General features: G+C 38.8%; 1 long non-coding RNA gene across 1 annotated transcript in view; it reads left to right on the forward strand.

Annotated features, from left to right (window-relative positions):
* LOC132019531 (uncharacterized) overlaps positions 1 to 1,586 on the forward strand; it is a 29,428-nt gene extending 27,842 nt beyond the window's left edge. The window contains exon 4 of the long non-coding RNA XR_009404797.1: positions 740 to 1,586. This is a non-coding gene — a long non-coding RNA (uncharacterized LOC132019531). The remainder of the gene's footprint in view (positions 1 to 739) is intronic.
* Positions 1,587 to 6,000: the final 4,414 nt, after the last annotated feature.

Here is a 6,000-nt window from a genome sequence, read left to right on the forward strand (position 1 = left end):
CTGCATATTGCTAAATGAAAGTTGTCAGCCTGAACAGGCTACATATTGAATTATTAAATTTACATGACCTTCAAAGAAAGTTAAAACTATAGGACAGAAAGCAAAAAAGTCCCGACCTTGGATTCTAAGGGAGAGGAAAGTTTAAAAGGTAAGACAGGATTAGGGGCAGGGGGATGATAAACCAATTCTATGTGATAAGAGTACTGATGAATACATTAGACCATGAACTTGTCAAAACCATTACAACTTAAAAAAAAAAAAACCATTAGGTGGTTAGGGGTTCCAAAGATGTAAAGCAAACTAGAAGAAAAGATTCTAATTGTATCAAAATGTAGGACATAATCTCAATAAAAGGGAAATGTACAAGGTGGTCCTCTAAAGAACCTTAGAAATAAAGAGTCTAAGACTATAGATAAGAGAAGCTGTATAAAAGCACTGCATTAGTTGGTAAAGCTGTTTCTTACCAGAGTACTGATTAACAATTATGAAACCGGTATACTTATAGACTAGAATTGAACTAGTATGTAAATGGATGAAAGATGGTAGAACTCAGGTTCTCACTATTGGAATGGAGGATAAGCAAAGGGGAGAGGGGCTAGAATGAAATATGTGCATTAGAGTTGGAGGTGTGAGGGTGAACTTGTGCTTAGCTTAGAAAAGATACCAACGGATAAATAATTATAGGAGTGACATCCTCATAATGGTGGAGTATTTGTTTTATATTATCTTTTCCCTACAGAACACTAATTGAGACAATCACCTATGGACAAGGAAGAATTTCTGGAAATCCAGGGATCCATGGAGGAAGTTTCAGCACATTAGTAGCAGTCAAAAAATACAAGATGGAGGCATGGAAACTGGCAATGGTTCATTTTACCCACATCACCCATTTCCTAAACCAGCACAGCTCAGTGTTAAGAGAAACTTTTTCAGTCCATGGTTTCTTCCATGGGGAAAAGTCAGAGTGTGTGACTAGTACACAGCTTCTCCATCAGGCAATACATGGCCAAAGAGTCTCATTTCTCTTTTGCCATATCCAGAATACTGAGTACTGAACTTCATGATTTGGAAGCAGTGAGAGGTTAAGAAAAGGACAGCTATTGGGGCACCTGGGTGGCTCAGTGGTTTGAGCCCCTGCCTTCAGCTCGGGTCATGATCTCAGGGTTCTGGGATCGAGCCCCACATTGGGCTCTCTGCTCAGCGGGGAGCCTGCTTCCCCCTCTCTCTCTGCCTGCCTCTCTGCCTACTTGTGATCTCTCTCTGTCTATCAATAAATAAATAAAAATCTTTAAAAAAAAAAAAAAAAGAAAGAAAAGGACAGCTATGGCATGGTGGATGTACTAGATGGAAGCAGATTCTACTAAACGTGTCACAGACACCATCAGAAAGCCCCCAGGGAGTCACAGGGGACACCTAGAATGCAGATCCCAAAGGGCTCCCTGGCACTCCCCAGCAGCGGGAAGAGTTTCACAGAGGGCTAGTGAGTGTGTTCACAAAGCTAGACCAAATCTGTGGGCCTGGAAGAGTTCCACAATCTTGAGCATGGCCATCACTCTAGGGCAAGCAAAAGAAAGACCATTAACAACAGGCCTGGCTTTGTGGTATTGAAAAATAGCTTTACTAGAGGATTGAGGGAAGACAAATGACCTTTAAGAATTCTGTCATACAAGGTAGCAAAAAGTATTCAGCAGGTATATCTGTAAGAAAACCCTGGGAAAGCCTAAGAATCTCTAGCAGGACTGGCAAGGTATTTCTCTCTGCTAGTTACTGAGGACTATAGCGGGTGACTATAGGGGGCTTCTTCAACTGTGAAGTCAGCAATGCAAGACTTTAAGGAACATGTAAAAAAATCAACAAAAATATGACAACACCAGAAGAACACAATAATCTTTCAGGAACAAGCCAAAAAGAAATGAGGATCAATTATTTACCTGATAAAGAATTCAAAATAGCTGTCTTAGGAAATCTCAATGAGCTACAAGAATTTTTCTTGGTTTTTGTAACCAATTTACATAACTACCAATAATTAAAACCAGCATATTGATTTACGGTAGAAAAATGTATAAAATCATCATCAGTATAAATTCTTATACTTGTTCATCTTCACAAATGAGGTTTCCCTTTTCTTAGAGCCTTAAATGTAGCTCATTCATGTGCAGTATGATCATGATTTTTGTTTGTTTTTTGTCTTTGATTACTGAATATTAGGCAAGCATCCCTTCTGTTTTAAGAAAATTTTCATTTGAAGTTAAACATATGGCAAATCTTTGTAAAATTACTCTACAATGAGTCAAGGAGCATTACCAAAGGACACAGGATCATTAAATTTGTTGTCTTCTAAACTTAGTGAAGACTCATAGAATTTGCACTGTTATGCCCAAATTCCGAGATCCCCCAAAGACGACCGCCAGAGTCCAGAGTCAAAGCTAAACAGCAAGGGTCACTTATTAAGAGTTCAAACCCGGACCTCCGTGCACTCGTTGCCAGTGACGCTAAGAGGTCCCCGAGCTCGGGATCACAACACCTTTTATACACTATCTTTGGGGAGGCAGGGACTTAGCATACACCATAGTATCTTGTAACAAATCGCCACATACCACGGGGAAAATCCTAAAGCAACTCTATAATATGACTGGCGTGCTACAGAGCAGGAAAAGGCTGGGAACAGATTATTGGTTAGGTCAAAGGCTGTCGTTCTTCAAACTGCTTGGTTGGAACCGCTAGGGTATGTGTCACCTCAGGATTGGCCAGGGTCTCCCTGTCAAGCCGCGGGGCGCCAGATGGTTATTATCTCTTGCACCCAGAGCCGGGTGGGGGGTCCGAAGCGGCCATTCTGTCAGGTTCAATTCTGGGCGGGGGATGTGTGGTTACAGAGTGTCTATAGAAAGTCTGCCGGTATTTTTCCATCTTCTCATGGGTTAGCAAGCAAAGGTACAGAAGCAGAAATAGCGGTTAGGTGTATAATTTTATTCCCTAAGCACCTTAGCACATATATACTACAAGATGTTAACAACTGTATCCATGATATTTTTAGCACATTCAGCTTCAAAAAACTTTGTACAGATATTTTCCACATGTATTGTACAGTGGAATGAAGCAACAAAGAAATCTGTTTGAAAATGTCAATAAATTTGAATTTTTGACCCCCAAAATAATAAAGATAACAGAGTGAAATCAAGAAAAAAATACACCAAAAAAAAAAAAAAATGCAAAGTTGAACAGAAATAACTTTAGAAGGACCAAGCAAATTCTGGAGCTAAAGAATATAGTGAATGAAATGAAAAATGCAATAAAAAGCATCAAAAGCATACTGCTCAAGCAGAAAAAAGATTCTGGGAAGTAGCAGACAAGATCTTTGTAGTTCTTCAATGGAGAACAAAGAAAAAAGTGAAGAAAGTCAACCTGAAGCACAAAAGGTAAATTGGAATCTCAGAAGGAAAATAGAGGGAGAAAGGAACAGAAACCTTGAAGATTTGTTGGCTGAGGACTTCTCAAATATGGGGAGGGATCTGGACACCCAAATTCATTAAGAGAATATGTCATCCCTGATGAGGGAGCAGGAGGCTGGCTGAGGACAAAGCAAAAGCTGGCACCTTGCACCCCCTCTCCACCCACTCCCCTTGGTAATGTGTGTGACATTCCTCAGGCACCTCTGACTGCCATAAGCGAGAAACAAAGAGTTAACTTGCAGAGATCACAATCCTGCAAGACAGAGTTCCTTTGGTTTACAAAAGCCCTAGAGATCTACAAAGAAGCTACCTTATCAATAGCACAATCTCCAGAGGCAAATAACTCAGTTCCTCAAGCCCTAATTAAAGTTAAATTTCTTCTAAACCCAAATCTCACTAACAAAGATGCTTGATAGCAGAAATGTGAATGGCTTGCCAAAAGACAACACTGATCAAGCTGCAAGGCCTCCCTCTTTAGCATATGAAAGCTCCATTGAAACCTCCCTTCCCCTCACCTTCCCCCAACCGTAAGGTACATAACCTGCCATCGCTCACAACCTGGGGCAGCAGCTCACAGCTCGTCCTGTCCCCGTGCTTTAATAAACCACCATTTTGCACCAAAGATGTCTCAAGAATTCTTTCTTGGTCATCGGCTCCGGACCTCAGCCCACCTAACCTCACTTAGGTTCTAGAACTTCAACAATCCCAAAATTTCAAACTAAAATTATTGTCTCCACAAAACATTACTGTACATTTCTGTCTGAAATCAAAGACAAAGAGAATATTTTATGCAGCAAGAGCAGTAAAAGTTAATTCTCTAATAGAAGGTAATCCCCATACAGAAGGCTACTAGTGGATTTCTTGAAAGAACCTTTGCAGATTAAGAGTGGAATGACATAGTCAAAGGACTGGGGCTGAGAGTAGGAGGAAGGCAGGGAGGGGAGCTTGCCACCAAAATACTTTACCCTCCAATGTTGTCCTTAGAAGTGGAGTTAAGATGAAGACATTCCCAAACAAAAGCTGAGGGAGTTACCTGCCTTACAAAAAAGGCTGAAAGGATTTGCCAAGCTAAAATGAAAGGACATTCATTAGAAATAGGAAAATATATGAAGGTATGAAAACACACTGGTAAAGTTAAGTATACAATCAATTCAGAATACTCTAATAACGCAGTGTGTTAATTTGTTATGTTAGTTCATCCTACCGTAAGGGTTAAAGGAAAAAGTATTAAAAATGTCTAAACCACAGTAATTTTAATGGTTATGCAATAAAAACAGAAGTTGCAATGTTGCAACATTAAAAACAAAGGAAGAATAAATGATTAGAGTTTTTAAATGTAATTGAAGTTGTTAGCCTAATATAAGCCATTTTAAGTATGATTTATGTTTACCACAAACCTAAAACTTGGAGTAGTTTGGGAAAAAAAAAAAAAAAGATTAAGAGAAGTGAATCAACGCATACCACTATGGAAAATCCTAAATTTACATAAGAGGACAAGAACAGAAGAAAGGAACAAGAGAATGAATCACACAACCTTACCTACAAGTCATTACCTATCATTAACTTTTTTTCATTAACTTTTTAAATATAAAAGGATTAAATGCTGCAATCAGAAGACAACCAAACTATGTGCCACCTAAAAGAAACTCATGTCAGCTTGAGGAGACATAGAGGCTTAAAGTGAAGTTATGGAGAAAGATACTCCATGTACGTGGAAACCTAAAGAGAGCAGGAATAGCTGTACTTACTTAAGGGGGTCGGGGGGCAGGGGGAGACCTTAAGTCAAATCCTATAACAAGGGAAAAAAAAAACCAATGAGTTAAGGAAGTCTGTATAATAGATAAATGGATCATTTATCAAAGATACCTACCAATCATAAATATACATGAACAAAACATCAGAGTACCTAAATATATTAAGAAAATACTAATATTAAAAGAGAAATAGACAACAATAAAAACATGATAGAGGACTTGATTATCTCATCTTCAACAATGGATAGATTATCCTAAAAAATTCATAAGGAAATTTGTCAGCATTGTGATTCAGAATAAATGGCCCTAACAGATAGATAGAGGACATTTCTACAAACAGCAGCAGAATACAGATTCTCAAGTGAACAGGGAACATTATTCAAGTTAATGTATACAAATTATGTCTTCTGATCACAATGTCATGAAACTATAAATCAATAGCTGGAGGAGAACTGAAAAATTTACAAGTATGTAGAAAAATATACTGGAATATATTGGAATAATAATAGCAGAAAGCATCCCTAATTTGGGGAAGCAGACAGGCATCAAAATCCAGGAAGCACAGAGAACCCTCCTCAAAATCAATAAAAATAGGTCAATTACCCCCCTCCCCATCTAATAGTAAAACTTACAAGCCTCAGAACCAAAGAGAAAATCCCAAAAGTAGCTCTGGACAAGAGGTAACCTAGAAAAGTAGAAATAATAGGTTGGCAGCAGACCTATCCACAGAGACCTGGCAGGCCAGAAAGGACTGGCATGATATATTCAGAGCACTAAATGAGAAAAATATGCAGCCA

The sequence above is a fragment of the Mustela nigripes genome, chromosome 6 (assembly GCF_022355385.1).
Source record: "Mustela nigripes isolate SB6536 chromosome 6, MUSNIG.SB6536, whole genome shotgun sequence".
NCBI classification, from domain to species: domain Eukaryota; kingdom Metazoa; phylum Chordata; class Mammalia; order Carnivora; family Mustelidae; genus Mustela; species Mustela nigripes.